The following is a 23,798-nucleotide window of genomic DNA, read 5'->3' on the forward strand; positions in this document are numbered from 1 at the left end:
TATATCTCTAGTCATCAAACCTGATTGTTTCTGAGGCTGCGTTGTTGTTATGATGACCAGGTAGATAAGCCTTGAATGACAGGAGAAAAAGTACTGAACGAATGGTTCACCAGCCTACCTTCCTGCTCCTCGAGATGTTGATATGTTGTGTCTCTGATGATGGTTATGAGTCAGCCTTAGGCAGGAAGATGATGGAGTCACTGTTATTGTGTGCTTGGCTGCTTGGCTGCTTTCTTTGCACTTCAGCATTCCTACCTGGTATGTGGTACATTTTTGTCATTCCACAGTGGCCTGCTGTGCACATGACCTCTCAGTAGGCCAGTCCCCATCTATTTACATCAGCTATCCAGCTGCCAGCCTCCTCGCATCCCTGTCTGCCTGATGGGACAAGATGAAATCTGTGTTAGGAACTGCCTTTCAGGGACGTGAGTCGGATATCCACGGAGTTCCAGATACTGTGGTCAAAGTGTAAGGTCCCTGGGACCCCAACCTCTAGGCCTTGGGGGAGAAAAAGGCTTTCAGGAAAGATTTTTCTGGGCACTGACTCCTCGCCAGATGAAAGCTGGTTTCTTGGTATTTCTATCCTATTGTGTCATTTCTAGGAAAGAAGCTCTGGCCAAATAAATTTTCAAGGGATTTGATATACCTGCTAAAAATTCTGTGCAAATAAAATAAGGACCAGCCTAACCATCCTTTCTTTCACATATCCTATAAAACCCTCCCAGGTGGGCTTTTTTCTTTTTCTCACAAGGTCAGCACTCACAGCACTGATCTGGGACTTGTGACTGACAAGGCTGCGCTTCTGGTTAGTTAAGTAACAGTCTTTACTTCATTTTATCCAAGTCATTTCAGTGCAACCAATGTGCGTGTGTGTGTGCGTGTGTGTATGTATGTGTGTGCCCACCCTTGTGTGTATGTGTGTGTGTGTGCCCGCCCTTCCAAAACAACGTATTAGGTCTCTTGTCCAGGGCCTGCCTGCCTGACTCAGGAAAATGCCGTGAACAACAGCTCTCAATTGAGGTCCACCTGGTTTCGAAGATTTGGGACCAGACAGCTGGACATACGACAGCTCTGTGTGTTCCTTTTTCCCCTTCCCTGTCCCTGTTGATACTAAACTGTTTCAACAAGGCTTGTTTCCTCCAGAATCCAACTTAGCATCCTGGAGAAGCCTGAGGCCACTCCTGTAGCAGGAAGCTGCCCTAGATTTGGGAAGTAACCAGTAGAACTTGATACTGACGCCAGAGTGTAAAAATAAACACCTCCTACTGTGCTGTCTTAATCCACTGGCATCAGAGTTGCTATTATTAACCTATAGGCCTCACAGGCAGCTGTGATGGGCAGACAACAGCCTGGACAGACCTATCCTGCCAGCTTGGGATCAGACTGTTTCTTTCCTCCATCTACTGGAATCTGATCTGGGGCCCCTGGAGAAGCACCAGCAGTCTGGGAGCATGCCCCACAACAGGTAGTACTAGAGATGGATTAGTGTCTTTGGTTTGGGAAAGCCTTGGGCTCCTAGGGCCAGCCTGCCAGGCCAGAGTGTAATGGGCACCGGATTACTGATTCAGTCCTAGTGCAGGGGAGGGGAAAAAAGGAACATGACTCTTTCCAGTTCCTTTGGCTCTTTTGAAGAGGTTTTGCCTGCCAGTTCCCTGGACCTGGAGCCTTTAGGTTTTCTGGGAAATTGGGAAAGGAGAGAGGTAAGGACTCCATTGGTCATTGACAAAGATATAATAATAATAGTGACCATAACTGAGCACTTACCTTGTGTCAGGCACTTACGTATAATATCTTATTTCATTCTCCCTCAAGCCTTTGAGGGAAAATATCATGACAGTTTTACAAATGAGGAAGCTAAAGTTTAGTGAAGTTGAATAACTTCCCGAAGTCCACAGCTGGCAAGTAGCATGTCAGATTTGAATCCAAACCTGTCAACAGCAAAATCCATACCCTGAATCATTACAGAACCTAGGGTCCTGGATATTCCAGACCCAGACAAGACTCCAGACACCTGCTTTAAAAATTTTTTGTTTAATATCAGTTTACTCTTACTTTAGTCTTATAACCAAAGGAGATACAGTATCTGGTACAAAGAAATGGTCTTTGCAGCCAACCGCTAGTGAGGCAGTCCCAGTGCTCTTACCAAGCACCGTGAGCTGGACTCAGAGACTGTCACCTAAAGTCTATTGGAACGTAAGTTACAGCCGGGAGAAGGCTTTTGACTTGACTGAGGGGTCTCTGGGACTATGACCCCTCTGCTGAGAATAGGGTCAGACTAGAACCTAGTTCCTTGGGGAGCAAGGCTTTGATGGCTTCTAGCAGTTATGCTGAGGGAGGAGTGTGCTTGAATGAAAATATTTCCTTGAAGGGCAGTTATGCATCTCTATCCTTTCTCCTACCTCCCCCACCCTGTCTCCACAACTGGCTTGTGGTAATTCAATCTAGATTCTTCTCATAGCCTATTTCACTATGCATATGTGGCCTTTTATTTACAGCCTTTGACAGTCTGATTGGATAACAGCTTACCAGCCTGCAGGACTCAGTCCACTGCCTTGGGGGAGGGGAAGCAGAAAACACTCTGGCTTTGCTTCCTAGAGCCTAGAAGCCGAAAGGAACAGCCCAAGGAAGAGCAAAGGGTTGACCACGCTGAACAATCAAGAAGCATAGGGGCCTTTTTTGTCCCAGCTAACTTGCTTTTGCAAATATACACTTGAGAGCTATCCTCCAAGTAGAGCGGCCCACGTTGGACCTTTCAACACCCACCCGTGGTACACTGTCTCTGGTCTTGGTGGTTTCCTGCTCCTTGCTGCTCACCTATACCCAGCATTAGGAGGCTTTATCTCTCTCCACTGCTGCATCCTCCATCCCCTCCATCTGAAGAAATCAGTCTGTCAAGGTAGGAACTAAATCTTTCCTAATTCCCTATAGTCCTCCTCTCTATCCCTAACCTACATCCGCAAAAGAGGTAGGATTTACAGCAAATTCTCAGTCTTTAGAGACTTCTAATTGTAGCAGTTAGAAGCAAGGCACTTGGAAGCATAGGGATGTGTGTGTGTGTGTGTATCTGTGTATTTATGTTGAAAGGGAGGAGGGTGAGAGGGAGGACATTTATTAGCACACTTCATAGGAACCCTCCCTTGGGCCCAAGGTTTTAATTTGGCTTAGTTTGTAATTAGAGCTGAAAGGGACCTTAAGAAGTCATCTGATTTAGCAGTCTGCCTCCACAAACAGGTGCTATGAGTTGAATTAAGGAGGGAATAAAATGATTGATCTAATGGAGGAAGGCATACACTTGCTGGCTGGATTGGTGGAAGAGAATATTTATCTAGGTGTAATCCCTTTTGAGCAGAAGGAGAACCTGGAACAAAGCTGAGTTTATTATTATTTTATTTTTATGGAATAAAGGAAAGTGACCCTTTACAGCTCAGTGAGGTCAGTGACTTCGAGCTTATTCTTTTCCTGGGTATAATTCCCAGTGCTGCAGTCTCCTCTCAGCTGAGCGTGAGAGGTAAAAGGCTTGGGGCTTGTTTGGGGTTCTACCCCTAGATGTTCTGTCTGTGATTTTGGTTACATTAAAGGTGGCTGCATATTTCCAGTTCATAAGGGAGGTGATAGACTTGGGGAAAAGACGATAAACCCACACCAGGTGGTCCTAGGAAAGAGCCCATTCTACTTCAGAACCAAACCTCTTCTAGAGTGTGTTTGACTTTTGGGAGTGGACTTTTAGCTGAACCTTTCTGTAACATATTTTTTTGTTTGTTTTTAATTTTTTGCTGCATTGGGTCTTCGCTTTTGTGCGCGGGCTTTCTCTAGTTGCAGCGAGAGGGGACTACTCTTCATTGCGGTGCGCGGGCTTCTCAATGCCATGACTTCTCTTGTTGCGGAGCACGGGTTCTAGGCTCACGGGCCTCAGTAGTTGTGGCACGTGGGCTCAGTAGTTGTGGCATGCGGGCTTAGTTACTCCGCGGCATGTGGGATCTTCCCAGACCAGGGCTCGAACCCGTGTCCCCTGCATTGGCAGGTGGATTCTTAACCACTGTGCCACCAGGGAAGTTCCTCTGTAACATATCTGAGAAGCCAAAAGCAAAGCAAGCTCTGTGCTTTGAAAGAAGACTCTACATTAGGGAGGCCTGATAAGGAAGCAGGCTAGGCCTCTTCTAACACACTCCTAGCATGCTGGCTGGCCTCACTTGGAGTCCAAAATAACATAATACCAGTTTGGAACAGTGGCCTCCTCAGCTAGGAGCAGCTGCACACAACCTGGAGGAGAGATAGATGTGCTCCTGGGCATTGGCTGCTATTCCATTTGTGAATCAGACTCCTAATGCCATAAGCCAGGTGCTCTCAGGCATCTAACAGCCTGTTTATTCTCTCCTTGCAACTCAGCCCAGACACCACAGGAATCATTATTACCACCAATTCTTAAATCTCCAAATTCTTTCAGCACCTCTCACACATTTCAGAAGTATTTTATAGGTAATTCAGAGTCTCCATCAAATCTCATGGCCTATAAAGACATAGAACCTTAGCAGGCATGAAAGGTAATTATACAAACTGATTTTTCTGAATTCACATAGAAAGTTATTTTCTGTACTCAGAAGTAAGTAAGTCCGCTGATAGTGCAGTTAATTGACATCATTTTCCAAACATACTTGATTTGAGAGCCATGAAAAAAGAAAGGTGATTTCTCTCAGTTAATAATTTGTTTCACTCCCCATTTCCCCGACCCCAACCAACCATGTTCAGTCTTGCCTTTGTCTTTCCCCAGAGGTTTTCAGAATTTCTTCCTCTGAGCCCTAGGGTCCCCTGGAAGTGCTTTTGGGGGCCCTGTAGTGGAGAGAGGGAGTTGGAGTGTATGGGGCCTTAGGCCTTCCCTGCTTCAACCATAATAGCTTTGTTTTATGTGTTGGGGCTAAAAAGTTTGAAACCACTGCTCTAACCCTTGTCTTACATCCTAAAACATCCTTCTTGCTGCCCTAGCCCTCCCCAGAGACATGTTGGCAATGATTTTAACAAAATCATGAGCCTCTCAAGTTGAGCTTTCTTACCCCTAAACATCCAGCACAGTGCTGTATACACAGTAGAAGTGTATACCGTGAATACTTGTGGCTTGATTGCTTGTTTGATTGATTGATTGACTGACTCCTGAGATGATATTAATTAATGGCCTTGGGATGCTTCTACATCAGAGAAGAGAGTATATAGAAAATCATAGTTTATTTTTATTTGTTATGATTTGGGCACTTCTGACCTTTCCTACTACAGTCAGTCATGCAGTCTGAGGTAAAAACATGGCCAAAAGGAGTTACTTAACGTAGGTTATTGCTGGTGTAGAGGATACCTGACTAGGTCAACACAAGCAAAAGTACTTCCAAAGAAGTGTGTCCTGAGGTAAAAGGTAAGCAGAGTGATTATTGGGAAACACTAGGGACAGAAATATACTAAGATAACATAGCCTTATCTATTTTTCAGTATTGCTTGCTTTCGCTAAAAATTACCTGCCTGATAGTTTCCAAAACTACTCAGTGTCTTGATTATGGGAAGTACAAATCATTTTCTTCGCTAAGCTGCCTTAAAGCACCGTCCAAGCTGTCTATCTGTAGCCTCCAGTATACATCTACATATCTTTTGAAGGGGGGGTGGGTGGCTTTATTTTGTTTTTAATCAATTTATGTTTTATAAAAGTGATATATATGTTTAGTTTTTAAAAAGCCAAATAATAGAAAAAGGACATTAGCGGGAAAACTGGCAAAATCCATATAGTCTGCAAGTTTAGGTAATAGTAATATATTCAATGATGATTTCCTTGTTTTAACAAATGCACCATGATTATGTAAGATGGTAATATTAGGGGTACTGGTTGAAGGACGTACGGGAACACTCTAACTATCTTTGCAACTTTTCTAAAAATTATTCCCAAATAAATAATTTTTAAAAATTTGTACACAATAATGAAGATCTTCACAATGAAAAAGAAAAATGCCAAGTAGTGCCAAATCTGAGATAATGACCAACAAAATCAATAATACCAGCAATAGATTATGACCCATTGAATTAAAAAAAAAAAAAGCTGAGAATATATACCAATACCAAAAAAATAAATAGGAAGGAAAAGGGAAATCTTTCTCATATTGGAATGCCAGCTAATAAATGTAGGAGGAATAATAGAGAGAAAATCATCATTTTTCAACCATCACAGTAAATAACTAATTCAGGTAAAAATCTTCAATGGATGCTGGCATTTTTAAAGAGTAATAACAATGCATTACATTTCTATAAAACATTTATAATTTATAGATCACTTTCACACACTGTTTTGAGTAGACACTGTTCAGATCCGTAGCAGGAGGTATAATATCTCCCCTTAGCCTCCACATCCTTTTTTTCGCCTAGTGATTCCCTATAGAATAGCCTGATCCAGGCCTAAGAATGCTCAGTAGCCAGTGGTTATATTCAGATATATTTTCACCACCCTGGATCTCTCTAGTAAGTCTCTTGCTAATTGCTTATCTTTGAGATTTTATCCTTTATTTAAAACATTTCACACATAGCTGATTCGTGTTCTGTGTCTGGCATTCTTAATATTTGAAATTCTTGCAGTTTAAATCTATTATTTGTTGTTTTCTGTTATTCATTCATGGTATCTTGTTTCCATGTATAGTTGTGATCTTTGATACAAACTAATTTTTGCTTACTCTTTAATTTTGAGAATGCTGTCAACTTAAGTTGGAGATATTTTCCTCCAGCAGTTGGGAGGAACCACCAACCCTGGATCACTTGAGCTTGCTTCAAGGGTCTCAGCCTACTATGGGGGTCTTGGGTTTGGCTCCCTCATCTTACTAGTGGTCCAGGGCTTGTCGTTCTGACCATAATAGGAATGCTTTGGGAATTAGCCCTCAAGAAACTGTTGTTTTACCCCTTGCTTATTCCACAGCTCATGATTTTTTTTTTCCCCCTTTTGGGGGGTAGGGCAAATAGCCTTGGAGATTTTTCCTATTTATTGTAAGCCCTGAAATTCTTTAAAAAGTATATGTTATACAGGATATAGTTTTTTGTAGTAGAAGGGACTCCCTTAATATCTTGTTCACTGTAATACAGGAAACAGAAGTCTCTCTGTACAATTTGATATCCTACTTTTTTTAATTAGCTTTTAAGCCTTTTTCTGTACCAGTAAACATTCATTATAAACGTAATTCCTATGGTTTCATTATATTCCATTGCATGGCTAGACCACCATTTAATTAGGCATTTTTCTATTAGATATTTAGAATGTTTTCAGGTTTTTGCTGTTGCAAATAATACTGCATTGAACATCATTGTGGTAATGTGAGGTAAATCGGGGGTTGAGGATATGAAGGAAAAGCATAGCTGTTACTCTGGGGAGGGGTTGTAAACTCAAATGCTTTGTAGGATCCAGGCAAATAAAGCAAATGAGTATAGTGAAGCAATGAAGCTGACTAGTACAAAAGACCAGAGGGAATGGTGAGAACATGTCAAACTGAAGGGCACATGCCCATCTTATAAATAAGGGCAGCCACATCTCCAGCTGATTGTTACCATCTAGGAATGAGGGACTGGTATGGTCAGTTCTTCTGATTTTTCAAGCAACACAAACTGGAAATTTAAAAAAAAAAAATTTTATGGTGGCATTTTTACTGTGCAAACCACATAAAATCTGTTGACACACAAGATGTGACCATCAGGCTGTCACTTTGCAACCTTTGCTCTAGGATCATGACTGTGGGAATAAATGGTGGGGAAGTACTGATTGAGGACATGGCTGTTCAGTCATCTTTCCATTCTCAGTACGAAATAGAGAGAAATGAGGAGTTAAGAGTTTAAGATCTTGGCCTTGAAGATTTATTTACTAAGGCTCAGGTTTTTGGTTTTCATCTTCCTTCCTTCCTTCCTCGCCTCTTATCAAATACGCTATTCTCAGACTAAGCTAACCTTCAGAAAGCGGACTTGAGTCCAGCTAGCCCACTGGGCTTGCCATTCAGTAGCTTTACCAAACATTGCTGGTGACCTACTAAGTGCCAAGGCTCTGGGCTCAGAATTACTTATCAAGATATAAGACACAGTCCCACCTTCCAAAAGTCTGCTGTCATCAAGAGATAAATAACAAAATAAAATGGCCAAGACTTGGTACCAAATGAGGTGTACAGATAATTGGTATTGAAAAAGTTCAGAAGAAAAGACGTTCATGATAAAGAAAAGCTTCCAGAAATGGTAGAATTTGAGCTAGATCCTTTTTTTAAAAAAAGGCAAGGGAAATAGGGAGAGAGAGCATTCCAGATATCTTCCCAGTGGAGTGAGCCAAAACTCAAAATTCAGAATAAATTTGGCATGTGATGGAACATGGTTGGATAAGTAGGAAGGAACTTTGAATACCACATTGAGGAATTTGGATTATCCTGTAGGCAGTTGGGAGCCACTGAAGGCTTTTCAGTAGTAAGGTGACATATTGAAGGCAGTACTTGGGGAGATTGGTCTTGTGTCAGTATATAGGATAGCTGGGAGGAAAGAGCCAAAATGAAAGCAAGAAAGCTAGTTAGAAGACTATATAATAATTCAGAGGAGAGGTGCTGCAGGTCTGAACTAGGATGATAGGAGTAGGGATGGGAACTTGAAAGGCAATGTAACAAGTGGTTAAGAACACTGACTTTGGAATCAGACAGTTCTGTGTTTGAATCCCAGATCAGACATTACTGACTGAGTTACCTTAGGAAGGTTATTTAATAGCTCTGAGCCTCAGATTTCTCATCCATGAAATACAGATACCAATACTTAGCTTAGAGGGTGGTTATATGGATTAAATGAGATAATGTAAGTGCTTAGCATAGTAGTTGGAATGTGGTAAGAGTACAGTAAATTATTAGATCAATGCCTAAAACATTAGAAGTTAGACTCAGCATGACTTGGTGATTGTCTGAACGTGAGGAGAGAGTCCAGATGATTCTTGTATTTTCAATTTTGTGTTACTGGTAGTCCAAAGAAAGCCGATTTGAAATAGAAAAATCAATTTGGCTTTATTTTTTATTTTTAAGGACAGTTTCCTTAATATTTATTTGTTTGTTTGTTTATTTATTGGCTGCAATGGGTCTTAGTTGCCGCATGTGGGATCTTCCATTGCAGCGCGCGGGCTCCTCACTGCAGTGCACAGGCTTCTCTCTAGTCATGATGTGTAGGCTCTCCAGTTGTGGCACCCACGCTCCAGAGCATGTGGGCTCAGTAGTTGCAGCGCGCGGGCTCAGTTGCCCTGCGGCATGTGGCATCTTAGTTCCCCGACCAGGGATCGAACTGGCATCCCCTGTATTGCAAGATGGATTCTCAACCACCGGGCCACCAGGGAAGTCCCTCAATTTGGTTTTAAACGTGTTGAATTTGAGGTAATAATTAGTACCTAATACAGTATTGGAGATTTGATTCTGGAAACGCAGGAAGAATGTAAGATTTGGAAATCAACAGTATAATGGGAAGGGCTAAACACTTCTCAGGTTGAAAAAGACTTCAGGTCTGAGCCCTGATGTAAATCTACCTTTAAATATAGGTCAGGTATTGTATTAAACAACTAAGAAAGAATGATCTAAGAAGTAGAACTTAGGGTTCTACTTAGGGTTGTTGTTAAGGAAGCCAAAGGCAAAAGAGGGTTTCAGTAGGAGGGGATGGCTAAGTGTCAGGCAATTTAAATATTATGGGTTTAAAAATTAGAACTGCTTCAGACAGTTCATGTATTAATTAAAAGAAGACAGACTTCCGATGTTTAAGAAATAGTTAAGGAGAAAGTAGAATTAACATAGTTCATTGTTCTAAGAATTTTGGTATTGAAAGAAACAGAAGGAAGGGGGAATTGTCTAAGGTCCTTAGGTTGCCATGGCAGTGATACCCTCTGCTTTCTAGTACACCTGAGTTTCTGCCACCCCACAACCACCCAGTCACGGAGCCTCTGTGGAGCTGAGCAACACCATTCACTGCTGCAGCTTCCTTTTTTTTTTTTTTTTAACAGCTTTATTGAGATATAATTGACATCTGTTTCACCATTTAAAGTATACTATTCAAAAAAGAGGGGATATATGTATACGTATAGCTGATTCACTTTGCTGTACAATAGAAACTAATACAACATTGTAAAGCAACTATAATCCAATAAAAAAAATTTTTTAAGTATACTATTCAATTGTTACTAGTATATTCACAGAGTTGTGCAACCATCACCGTAATCTAATTTTAGAACATTTGCATCATCCCTAAAAGAAATCCCAAACCCAATAATAATCCCTCCCCATTTTCCCTTCCCCCAAGTCCCTGGCAGCCACTACCCTACTTTTTTTTTTTTAAGATATTTATTTATTTATTTATTTATTTATTTATTTTGGCTGCATTGGGTCTTCGTTGCTGCACATGGGCTTTCTCTAGTTGCGGCGTGCAGGGGCTGCTCTTCATTGCGTTACACGGGCTTGTCATTGCGGTGGCTTCTCTTGTTGCGGAGCACAGGCTCTAGGCACGTGGGCTTCAGTAGTTGTGTCACATGGACTCAGTAGTTGTGGCTCGCGGGTTCTAGAGCGCAGGCTCAGCAGTTGTGGCACACGGGCTTAGTTGCTCCACGGCATGTGGGATCTTCCCGGACCAGGGTTCGAACCCATGTCCCCTGCATTGGCAGGCAGATTCTTAACCACTGCACCACCAAGGAAGTCCCACTAATCTACTTTTTGTCTCCATAGATTTGCCTAGTCTGGGCATTTCATATAAATGCAGTCAAACAATATGTGGCCTTTTGTGTTCAGCATCTTTCACTTAGCATAATGTTTTCAAGGTTCATCCATATTGTAGCATGTTTCTTTTTATTACCGAATAATATTCCGTTTTATGAATATACCACATTTTATCTATCCATTCATCTGTTAATGGATATTGAGTTATTCCCACTTTTTGGCTGTTATAAATAATGCTGCTATGAACATTCATATGCAAGCTTTTGTGTGAAGATATGTTTTCATTTCTTTGGGGTAGATATCTAGGAGTAGAATTTCTGGGTCATATAGTAACTCTGTGTTTTACATTTTGAGGAACTACCAGACTATTTTCTAAAGTGACTGAACCATCTTACAATCCTCCCAGCAATATATGAGGGTTCTAATTTCTCCACATTGTCATCAACACTTGTTATTTTCTCTCTTTTTTATTTAGCCATTCTAGTAGGGGGTAGTATCTCATTTAAGTTTTGATTTGCACTTCCCTAATAACTAATGATGTTGAGCATCTTTTCATGTGCTTATTGACCATTTGTATGTCTCCTTTAGAGAAATGTCTATTCAGATCCTTTGCCCATTTTTAAATTGGGTTATGTGTCTTTTTATTGCTGAGTTGTAAAAGTCCTTTATGTATTCTGGATAGAATTCCCTTATCAGATATATGATTTGTAAATGTTTTCTCCCATTCTGTGGGTTGTCTTTTCACTATCTTGATTGTGTTCTTTAAAGCACAAAAGTTTTAAAGTTTTATGAAGTCCAACTTACCTATTTTTTAATATACATTTATTTATTTTATTATTTTATTTTAATTTTATTTTTTATTTTTGGCTGCATTGGGTCCTCATTGCTGTGTGTGGGCTTTCTCTGGTTGCGGCGAGCGGGGGCTACTCTTCGTTGCGGTGCGCAGGCTTCTCATTGTGGTGGCTTCTCTTGCTGTGGAGCACAGGCTCTAGGTGCATAGGCTTCAGTAGTTGTGGCATGTGGGCTCAGTAGTTGTGGCTCATGGGCTCTAGAGCACAGGCTCAGGAGTTGTGGCACACGGGCTTAGTTGCTGCACGGCATGTGGGATCTTCCCGGACCAGGGATTGAACCCATGTCCCCTGCATTGGCAGGCGGATTCTTAACCACTGCGCCACCAGGGAAGCCCCAACTTACCTATTTTTTTCTTTTGTCACTTGTACTTGTGGTATCATGTCTAAGAATGCATTAACTAACTCAAGGTTATGAAGGATTATTCCTTTTTTTGCTAAGCTTTCTTTTAACAGACCTTTTCATTTTCTCATGAACAGCAGGGAGCTTCTCTGTCAGCCTTTTGAGTCAGATCTGCCCACCACTTACTTTCATTTACTCTCTCACTCTTTTTGTATTACTCTTATTCAACAAGACTTTGACTAACCACCTTCTGTAAGCCAAACACTGTGCTAGTATTATAGGAAACACAAAATAAAAATGATACTGTCTTAAGCTCTGGGTATTGGGGATACAGAGATGACTATAACTTGGACTTTGCAGTCTAGAAGAGCCATTAAGGCAGATATGCAAAAAAGAACATAACCATGTCAAGTGACAAATGATATACTTAATCAAAACCTCTCATGGGGCTTCCCTGGTGGCGCAGTGGTTGAGAATCTGCCTGCCAATGCAGGGGACACGGGTTCGAGCCCTGGTCTGGGAAGATCCCACATGCCGCGGAGCAACTAGGCCTGTGAGCCACAACTACTGAGCCTGCGCGTCTGGAGCTTGTGCTCCACAAGAGAGGCTGCGACAGTGAGAGGCCCGCGCACTGCGATGAAGAGTGGCCCCCGCTCGCCGCAACTAGAGAAAGCCCTCGCACAGAAACGAAGACCCAACACAGCCAAAAATAAACAAATAAATAAATTAATTAAATTTAAAAAAAAACCTCTCATGAACTGATGTTAGTTTCTGATGAAGCTTCCATCAGTATACAATGAAATAAGAAAAATAATGATTGTGCTTTTTTAATGAAATGATGGTGATAGTTGATGTAGGGTGTTTTTTGCTGTTGTTGTTTAATGATCTTACTTGGCGATATAAGAAATTGGCAATCCCGTATTGATCCCCTGGCTTTTGTGGGATTTTTTTCTTGTCTGTAAAATCAACAACCTGCAGCCACAGTTCAGAAGACAGAGATCATTTCTGCCTCCAAGGTGATCAGTGAAGACTTGATAGAGGAGTTGATCTGGGCCTTGTAGGTCTTAGATAATTCCTCATAGGTTTAGCCAAGTGTAACAGGCAGGAGAATCTGAACAAAGAGTGGAAAGAGCTTATGAAACAGGTTTGAAGGACTACATGACCCGGGATGGGAAGTAAGGTTGGGTAGAGAGGGAGTAGACAGCCAAGATGGAGGACGTTGAAAGCCAAAATGAGTTTGAACTTGATTCTCTGGGTAATGGGAAACCATTAAAAGGGGCAGGAGTGACATGTTGAATAAAGATGGGGCTTCAGGAAGATGAATCTGGCAGTACTAGATAGAAGGTAAATTGCAGGTGAGAAGACTAGTTAGGAGGCAATTGTGGTTTATAATGTGATGGTTTTTATATTTTGTTTCTAGCCAGAAAAAAATTTGATCTTCTCATCAAAGCCCTATAGATCTTTGGCCATAGTTGGTGGAAAGTAGGTGATGATGTGGTCTGTGATATAGTGAAGTAAGTTAAGCACTGAAAGTATGATAGCTGCCACCATCTGTAGGCAGCTGGAAACATTTCCTAAGTAGTAGCTCTCTAGTACAATGCATGGCTTAGTCTCACAGAAATTTCAGGGACAAAGACCCTGGGCCCAGAGCTCTTACTGGAATTCTAAGCACTGGTCATGGAGATTGACTTTGCCCCAGCCTACAGCCCAGCTAGGGGAGAGGGAAGTACAGTGACACCTTTCACTGTCCTTGAGGGGATCGTTCATGGCTAGTTTTATGAACAGCTGCCTTCCTCTCTCCTTGCCTTCCTCATTGTTTCCTGCTTTGTAGGATCAAGAAGCCATGGCCCCTCAAACATTTATTTCAAGGTTGGAGATAGGTCTTTGGGTCTTCAGCAACTTCTGTTCTTCTGCAACTCAGTTCATCTTAGGATGCTGTCACTGAGCATTTGAGTCTCATAGGGAATAGAAGCAACAATGAGGGGAAAGAAACAACGTATCTTCTGGATCCTGAGTGGTAGCTGATGGTGTCCTGGCCAGTAGACCTAAGGCTTCTTTTTAGGGACCTGAAATCCAAGGGCTTGCCTGTGGAGTCCAGATGGGAGTCAGTACTGGAAGGAGCTCTATGCAGGGCTAGTGCTTGAGGGCCAAGCCCATCTTGACACCATCTCTGTGTCCAAGGATGGCAGCAGGCAGCAGTGGCATGAACTGGACAGAGACATGCTGCTACTTACTGTACAGCTGGCTCTGGCTCTGGCTTCTCCGCTGTCTACTGATTCCCACAGAGCTGGCCCAGAACCTGACGAGGGTGGAGCAGGGAAGGGGTGGAGGGCTCTGTAGGTCTTCAGACGGAGCTGAGAATTTTCTCTGGCCTGGGGAAGACCACTCCTTTTCCTTAGCTTTCCTTTCCCTAGGAAAATAGGCTTCCTGCCCCCTGGCCTGGCTAAAGGGACTCTGCCTTCCCACAGGCCCAGCTGGACCCCACTCAGTACTGACCAAAAACTGATGTAGGTGAGAGGGCGGAAGGTTCTGCTACAGCCCCACTAGCAGACCCTCTGAAGATCCAGGGAACTGAAGTAGACCCTGTGGTAGAAAGGGGGCCTGTAGCCAACTTGACCCTAAGGCTCACTACCACCCTGTACATAGAAGCCTCTATGGCCCAGTCTCTCTTTTTTTCTGAGACAGACCCAGTTTCTCTGAAGAGGCACGCCCTAGAAAGCCTATTGCCAAGTCTAGGAACTTGGTGTTACTGCTGGTGGAATGATGACTGGTCCCTACAGCCTCCCTGCAGGGCTTCAGGAACCCCCTCCCAGGCTGGCTGCTCCACCCTGAGGCTAGTCTGGAATCCTAGTGAAGGGAAAAAGCTGGAAAACAAGGAGTCATTCAGAGTGGGTGAAAAGAGGAGGGAGAGGTTTCTGGCTGAGATGTAAAAGGAGGGGCCTAAGGAAGGAAGGAAGCTCTAAGCCTCCTCCCAGACCTTTTCCCTGAGACTCCTAGGGATGAGAGAGGAGCGAGGCCCAGCTCTCTCGCTATTTTTCTTTGCTGCTTTGAGAGTTCTCATCTTCCAGCACCGACTGCCCTCTGTGGCTGACCCCTTTCTCTACCTTCCCCCTTCCCCAGGCTAAAGGGCCCACAGGGACTGGCAGGGAGGAAGGCTGAGCGGCTGTACTGTGGGCATGCCTATTCCTTTCCCTTCCCCCTTCCCTTAGCAGCAACGTCACCGCAGCACCAGAGGCAGCAGCAGCGGCAAGGATACTGGGGCTGGGATTGCGCAGCCTCCCTGCATTAGCAACGATGCCATTGTATTAGCAGAAATCAGATCTTAGGAAATCAGCCCAGTTCCCCCTGTGCGGTCCTGTGGAACAGTGCCTCAGCTCGAACTGTCAAGATAGAGCTTGGTCGGAGTGCAAAAGGAACAGAAGCCTCCAGATACAGCTAAGGCTCCTTACAGAGGTATGGCTCAGCGGAGCTGGGGGGAGGGGCAGGGCAGAGATGCTAGAATAACTGATCAGCACATTTGGGCCCTGGTTTCGAGGGTTGGCTTTGTCTTCCCGAAAGAGGGAGAGAGAGAGAGCGCGCGAGCATGAGCGCAAACATTAGACAAGCTCATCCATGCATACAGTTGGGCTGTGGTGCAGAGATGGGGAAAAACAGGCTTGGGCTAATGCTATTTTGTCAAGAAGGAGAAAATCCCCTTCTTCCTTTCTGAGCATCTCTAATGAGGCTGTTATAGTGCCGGTCAGCGTAGAGGGGGTCAGATCTAGAAACAAAGGCTTAATAGGGAGGAGATACCCCTACAGCTACTGTAAGTTTATGATGGAGACATGCAGGGATCCACACAGGAGGTACTGGGAAGCATTGATTCCACCCTTTACCTCCATGCACATAGGAACGTGCACATAGACACACATACCATATCTTCTGGAGCTGTGGGAGCCAAGAGGCTACAGATAAGGATGGAATAAGAAAGAATGTTGCCCAAGAGGCTCCACATTATTGGTTGGTGGGGATAAGTAGTGCCTAGGGCACCTGACCTATTATAATTGGTCTTCTTATACAGGCTTAGATTCCTAACAGGAAGAGACCTGAGCATAAGCTGATACTCCCAAACCCACCCTCCTGCTCTCTTCCCTTCAATCCTGTCCAAGAGAGAACCCAGACAGGAAAAGGGTTATCAGTCCTACTGAGGCTCCCCATCAGACCTCAGGTCAAGGTCAGATTGCTAGAGAGTAACAGCCAAGTATCACCATCTTCCCCGTCCTCCTCAGGAGGCTAAAAAAAGAGGGAAGGGATTCTATGACTGGCAGAAAGATGCTGAAGACCAAAGACAAGGGAAACCTTTCTTCTGAAGTTTAGAACATCTTCCTGCCCAGAGTTAGCCAGTTGCTGAGCAGATAGGAAGAGTTCTTTAAATTCCCATCTCCATTGATCACCTTGGTGGAGGATTCAAAAACATATGCTAATAGGAGTCAGTAGTTCCATGTTGCGCAAAATGTGGTTGGATAATACATGGGGAAGTTGTGGGAGGTGTTAGTTCCCAAGAAGCACCTAGGAATGTGAACTACAGAGCAGGGGAAAGGGGCGTTGAGGACTGTGAATGGGGCAGGGAGATGTGAGCTGGGAACTGGGGCAGGAGGTGGGATTGAAGAGTGTTTATTAGAGCATGGGGCAGTAATATGAAAGGGACTGTGGGTTCAGAGAATAGTAAAGTGGGTAAGTATAAACTGTGTAAATGGAAACTAGTGTGTGAGCCTATCCAGGAAAGGTAGGAAGCATCTACTTTGGTAACAGAGTAAATGTAGGGGCTTTAGGAAGAGGGAGTGGCCCTGATCTTTTCTCTGAGAGGCAGTTGTAGTGGAAAGAATTAAGAATTGGGCAGACCTGGATTTGCGTCCATCTCAGCTGTATAATTATGGGCTAACTTCTCACACTTGCTAAGCTTCAGTTTTCTCATCTGTAAAATGGGGATGATTATGTCTACTTTAAACGATTATAGTGAAATTAGAGATGATATATGTAAAACAACTTACATGTAAGTTCTCAGTAAATTATCACTAATAAGTAGTATTATTATAATAGGCCAGGAGACACCCATTTGTGATGAGGGCCAGGAAGAGGGCTCTCGTGGAGAGCTTTCCCTGATTCTAGAGATCTAGACCAGGTAACTTTATGCTGACTAAGCCCACCACTTCTTTGTCGACCTGGTAGGCAGAGCTGAGCACTTTCTTCCACTTTCTTCCTATTCTGGGTTCTCTATTCCTTCCCCATCTTCATCTCCCATGTCTCTCCATTTAATCAGGGTACAAAAAGCGTCTGGAATGAGCTCTTCCACCTCACTGTTTTGTCTTCACCTTTATTAGCGCTCATGGGCCACAATATTGAACTTGTCTTGTTATAGAACATGTCTCTCCCCGGGGGAGAAGTCTAATAGATATGCTCTCAGTAAATGTGTTCTGTGGTGTTTGAAATCAAGTCACGTGTACAGTATACTCTCATTACATTCCTAACTGATCAAGAAAAAAGGTCAAACATTAGGATTCCTGACTCTTGACTTAATTCTGTCATTTATCCATTGAGAGATCTTGGGCAAGTCATTTGTTTTTTCTAGGTGTTGATTTCCTTGGGGGTTTTTTTTTTGGTTTTTTTTGTTTGTTTGTTTGTTTTGGTTTGGTTTGGTTTGGTTTTTTTGCGGTAAGCAGGCCTCTCACTGTTGTGGCCTCTCCTGTTGCGGAGCACAGGCTCCGGACACGCAGGCTCAACGGCCATGGCTCACGGGCCCAGCCGCTCCGCGGCATGTGGGATCTTCCCGGACCGGGGCACGAACCCGTCTCCCCTGCATCGGCAGGCGGACTCTCAACCACTGCGCCACCAGGGAAGCCCTCCTTATTTTTTTAAATAAAGAAATGGCTCTGCCTATTCTGGTGCATTGTTGTGAGGATCAATGAGCTGACATACATAAAGAAGTGCTTTGTAAAAACTGTGAAAGTGTCAGGGCAAAAAGCATGAGTACAAAGTCTAATGAGGTGTCTGTAGAACTTTACCTTAGTTGGCTGAACTGGAGTTGTCTGTGGAGAAACTATTGGCAGATCAGGAAGGAATAAGACTTTCTCCGAGATACAAAAATATAAAATAAAATGGAATCAACCAGTGAAAGAGCTTTACGCTTAAAATAGGATTCAACACAACCTAAATATAAAAGCTAAAACTATACAGCATTTAGGGAAAAAAAGAGGAAAATTTCTTTATGACCTTGGGACAGGCAAAGCTTTCTTAGCCAGCATACAGAAAGATTTAACCATAAAGAAAAAAACAGATAAATGGGACTTCATAAAATTAAAAACTTCTATTAATTAAAAAACACCATTAAGAAAACAAATTGGCAAGTCACATTTGAGAAAAGGCCACTTGAGAAAATATTCTCAAGACATACATCTGACAAAGGACTTGTATCCAGAATAAATTTTAAAACTCCTACAACTCAACAATAAAAAGACAAGTCAGTTTTTTAAATGGGTAGAACAGGAGTCGATAACTAACCTACTGTGCCTACCATGTTCCAAGCACAATGCGTGGGTTCTAGGGACACAGGGTTGACTGTATCCCTAGATACAGTCCCTACCCTGTTCCTCAAGGAACTGCACTCTAGTCTGGGGACAGATATGTAAGCATAACATAATAAACCTTCAGCGCCCTCCAGCCAAAGGTTCTCCATCACCCTCCACATTCATTTGTGCTTTATCGCTGATTCAGAGAGTCAGCTTTCCAGACTCTATGTGTTGCTCTGTTTCTCCATTTGAATGCGTATATGACCCAGTCAGTGGTTTTGTGGGTCAAAATCAGAAACTCTTATGTGCATATTACTTGTGAATGCCTTTTGAAAATGGTGCTATAAAAGGGGGTGGAGGGGTATTCATTGAAGATCAAGTGATGGCTGTAGCCCATAGGTACTCCTAAAATTAGTTGCATGTGTACAAGAAAGTTCTTTAAGCTCCATTTAGTCCAGGCCTCAGATTGTGGCCTGGACCCTGGGGAAGCCTAGTACTGCACATAAGCGGAAGCCCCCTTCCCTAGCCCCAAACCCACAGTATCTGTAGCACTTAAAGAAAAAAAACTGTTTAAATTATGTACATAGGGGCTTCCCTGGTGGCGCAGGGGTTAAGAATCCGCCTGCCAATGCAGGGGACACGGGTTTGAGCCCTGGTCTGGGAAGATGCCACATGCCGCGGAGCACCTAAGCCCGTGTGCTACAACTACTGAGCCTGCGCTCTAGAGCCCATGAGCCACAGCTACTGGAGCCCATGCACCTAGAGCCTGTGCTCCGCAACAAGAGAAGCCACCTCAATGAGAAGCCACATACCGCAACGAAGAGTAGCCCCTGCTCGTCGCAACTAGAGAAAGCCCGCGCACAGCAACAAAGACCCAACACAGCCATAAATAAATAGATAATAAAAATATATATATATATGTACATAACAGATATTTATTAGAAAGCTAGATGAAACAAAAAGAATAAAATTTAAAAATAATCGGAAATCACTCAACAGCAATAATCACTGTTAACATTTTGTTGTAAAGTCAGCCCTCCATATCTGCGGGTTGTGCATGCATAGATTCAACCAACCAAGGATTAAAAATATTCAGGAAAAAAGTTCCAGAAAGTTCCAAAAAGCTAAACTTGAATTTGCCATGCTCTGACAACTGTTTACATAGCATTTACATTGTATCAGGTATTACAAGTAATCTGAAGATGATTTAAAGTAAACGGGAGGATGTGTGTAGGTTATATGCAAATACTACAACATTTTATATAAGGGACCTGAGCACCCTTGGATTTTGGTACTGTTTATGCTTTCAAATTTTCTTCCATGTATATTGCTATGGTTTGAATGTCTGTGTGTCCCCTCCCCCCCATTCATGTGTTGAATTCTAAGTCCCAAAAGTAATGGTAGTAAGGGGTAGGGCCTTTGGGAGGTGATTAGGTCTTGAGAGCAGAGCCCTCCTGAATGAGATTAGCACTTTTATAAAACAGAAAGATCCCTTGTCCGTTACACTATGTGAAGACACAGGTAGAAGGTGCCAACTATGAACCAGAAAGTGGGCTTTCACCGGAACTCAGCCATGCTGGAACCTTCATCCTAATCTTGGACTTCCCAGCCTCCAGAACTGTGAGAAATACATTTCTGCTGTTTATAAAGCCACCCAGTCTGAGGCATTTTGTTATAGCAGCCTGAATGGACTAAGACAGATATAGAGATATATTTATTTACAACAATGGTGTCATACTGTAAATTCTGTTTGTAATCTGCTATTTTCACTTAATAGTTTGTGAATATTTTCTCAAGTCAATAATAATCAAATTAACACAACATTGTTTTAATGATACTCTGTTCCGTACGTTTTTGGGTTTTTTTTTTTTTTTGGCTGCATTGGGTCTTCATTGCTGCTCGTGGGCTTTCTCTAGTTGTGGTGAGCAGGGGCTACTCTTCGTTGCGGTACGTGGGCTTCTCAGGGCTTCTCATTGCGGTGGCTTCTCTTGTTGCAGAGCACGGGCTCTAGGCGCACAGGCTTCAGTAGTTGTGGCACCCGGGCCCAGCAGTTGTGGCTCGTGGGCTTTGGAGCACAAGCTCAGTAGTTGTGGCACATGGGCTTAGTTGCTCCGCGGCATGTGGGATCTTCCCGGACCAGGACTCGAACCCGTGTCCCCTGCATTGGCAGGCGGATTCTTAACCACTGTGCCACCAGGGAAGTCCCTGTTCTGTACTTTTAAAACTGATTATTGTTGGAATTTTAGTGTGTTCCCAACTTTCTGTTATCCTTGTGGCTTACATATTTGAGTTCAAAGTTTTCTTGGCAAAGGAAGAGAAGAGATGGGAAGGAGTGAAGGGGAAATTATCTCACGTACCTCATAGCAAAACTTCCTAAAATTTATCTTTTCCCTCTCTACAAAATCCCATACTTTAAGGCAGCTGTTCCTCTCTTTTCTTTTTCTCATCTTGTCTCTGCAAATACCCACTCCTCTCCACTGCTAAATACTGGTTCCCGTCCCTCTTCCCATAGACCTTAATCTTTTTTCCTACTTAAAAATTATATCTTAACAGCTTTGTTAAGGTATAATTCACATACCATAAAATCCACTCTTTTATAAAACTGAGACATAATTCACATTTTATTCACAGACTTGTGTAACCATCACCGCTGTCTGATCTCAGAACATTTTCATCACCCCCGAAAAGAACCTCCATCCCCATTAGCAGTCACTCCCCATCTTCCAGTCCCTCAGTCCCTGGCAACCACTATTCTACTTTTTGTTTCTGTGTATTTGCCTATTCTGGACATTTCATGTAAATGGAATCATATAACATCATACAAAGAAGCCTTTTATGACTGGCTTCTTTCACTTACCTTTTCGAGATTCTGTCATGCTGTATGTAGCATGTGTCAGTACTTCATTGCTTTTATTGCTAAATAATATTCCATTATGTATACCATATTATGTTTATCTGTTCATCAGTTGATGAACATTTGAATTGTTCCCACTTTTCTGGCTACTGTGAATAATGCTGCTGTGAATATTTGTATACAAGCTTTTGTGTGAACATATGTCTTCATTTCTCTTGGGTATATACCTAGGAGTAGAATTTCTAAGTCATATGGTAACTCTATGTTTAACATTTTGAGGAACTGCCAGACTGTTTTTCCAAAGTGACTGCACCATTTTACAATGGCTCCAACACTGTTTGAGGGTTGCAGTTTCTCCACATCCTCACCAGCATTTGTTACTGCCTTTTATCTTAGTGGGAATGAAGTGGTGTCTCATAGTGGTTTTTATTTCTCTAATGACTAATGATGTTGAACATCTTTTCATGTGCTTATTAATCATTTGTATGTCTTCTTTGGAGAAATGTCTATTCAAGTTCTTTGCCCAGTTTTTAATTGGGTTATGTACTTTTTATTGTTGAGTTGTAAGAGTTCCTTATATATTCTAATCAGAAGACTCTTATCAGATACACAATTTGCAAATATTTTCTCTCATTCTGTGAGTTGTCTTTTCACTTTCTTGATGGTCTCCCTTGAGGCAGAAAGGTTTTTGATTTTTATGAAATCTACCTTATCTATTTTCTCTTATCACTTGTGTTTTTCATATCTTATCTAAGAAAGCATCCAATCTTAATCTTAATCTAAAATAATGCATTTACTCCCATGTTTTCTTCTGTAACTCTTAGCCTTGTGGCTCAGTTTAGCCTCTCTGATTTCTGCCTTTCTGCATATCTACTCCTTACCTCAATCAACACACAAAGGCTTGGGAAGTCCAACAGAGGAGCCTTCCTCTCAGAAAGGAAAGGAGGAAGAAAGAAGGTAAATACTTGCTTTTCAATTTTAATGTAATTTAACTTAATACAAAAAAATATATTTAATAGTGTCCCTTGCACATGTATTTATTAGCCATTTGAATTTTTTCTTTTGTGTGTTGCCTGTTCATGTCCTTGAGCATGTGTGACTTGCCTGGCTCTTTACTGTACTCCACATGAAGAGCTCTGATCCTGTGATCTAAATGAGTTACACTTTTAAAAATTGGTGGTATATGGGTTCAACTAAATGCTGGAGAACTTATAGGCAGTGAGGGGGTTTAGACTCATGGTAGGTAAGGAAAATGACAGGAATGATAAGGAAAAGAAGAGAAATGAATGAATTAGGAGAAATTAGATAGGAGAAGTCTGAGCAAGTGAAGTCTTTTGGGACCTGAACTTGGTAGCACAGGAGATTAGAACTTGAGGAGGCCATTCTGCCATGGTCCAGCCAAGAGACCAGAGAAGCTTAGAATGGGCTCTGTGTAGAGAACTTGACCTTAACCTATCAGAAGTAAAACTGGGAAGAGAAGACTTTTTAGGGGACCCTCATAGTTAAAGTTTTGGCTAAAACTGGGCAGAATCTGGGCACTTCAGATCTGTACCCTGAGCTAGATAAATATTAAGAATATTTTTTGCCTGGGGACTTCCCTGGTGGTGCAGTGGTTAAGAATCCGCCTGCCAATGCAGGGGACGTGGGTTCAAGCCATGGTCTGGGAAGATCCCACATGCTGCGGAGCAACTAAGCCCATGTGCCACAACTACTGACCCTGTGCTCTAGAACCTGCGAGCCACAACTACTGAGCCTGCGTGCCGCAGCTACTGAAGCCTGTGCGCCTAGAGCCCGTGCTCCACAACAAGGAGAAGCCACCGCAATGAGAAGCCCGCGCACTGCAACGAAGAGTAGCTCCCACTCGCCACAACTAGAGAAAGCTCGTGCACAGCAGTGAAGACCCAATGCAGCCAAAAATTAATTAATTAATTAATTAATTTTTAAAAAGGATATATTACGCCTCATGTTTGCCAAGCCTTATCTGGTGTGCTAAAATGATACAAAAAAGATAAAAACAGACCTCTACCCACTTTGAGAAGGAAGAGGCTGGCATCAGCCATACTAGTAGTCTGATGCCTAACTCGGTCTCTATTTAAGAAGCTCCAATACAGTAGTGGAGAGAGTGAGGATCTTTAGCCCACAGCCATCAGAGAGGGACAGGTATTCTGGGGCTCAGAGGAGGAGAAAAGGTGTCCAAGATGACATAGGCATCAAATGATGTAATACATTAGAATTTATTTTTCTTGCAAAATTATAGCTTATTGCTATGCATACATGATACATTATTTGTGATTTCCCCCCTCATCTGTAAACGTGCCGTAGCTGTGTCCAAGACATCTCTGTATCTCCTCAGTGCCTAGTACCCTTTCAGGCATCTTAGACAGTTTTTTCTTAGTTATGTCATTATTCATACATTTTTTGTACTCAGGACTAGTCGTTATTTACTGCTAAGAAAGAGGAGGAGAAAATGCTATCCCTGAGATTCCCCAGACCTTC

At 42.7% G+C, this 23,798-nt stretch overlaps 1 protein-coding gene across 3 annotated transcripts in view; it reads left to right on the top strand.

Annotated features, from left to right (window-relative positions):
• RUSC2 (RUN and SH3 domain containing 2) overlaps positions 1-23,798 on the top strand; it is a 61,157-nt gene that overhangs the window by 24,295 nt on the left and 13,064 nt on the right. The window contains exons 1-2 of one of the 3 annotated variants that reach the window (XM_081236302.1): positions 14,870-15,356; positions 22,202-22,259. The exons of 1 other annotated variant lie outside the window; for it this stretch is intronic. The gene's annotated coding sequence lies outside the window, so the exon portion shown is untranslated. Of the gene's footprint in view, positions 1-14,869; positions 15,357-22,201; positions 22,260-23,798 lie in introns of those variants that run through there. One more of the 3 variants, XM_081236300.1, reaches the window with a different exon arrangement.

Source organism: Mesoplodon bidens, assembly GCF_964165515.1.
Source record: "Mesoplodon bidens genome assembly, chromosome: 6".
Classification (NCBI taxonomy): domain Eukaryota; kingdom Metazoa; phylum Chordata; class Mammalia; order Artiodactyla; family Ziphiidae; genus Mesoplodon; species Mesoplodon bidens.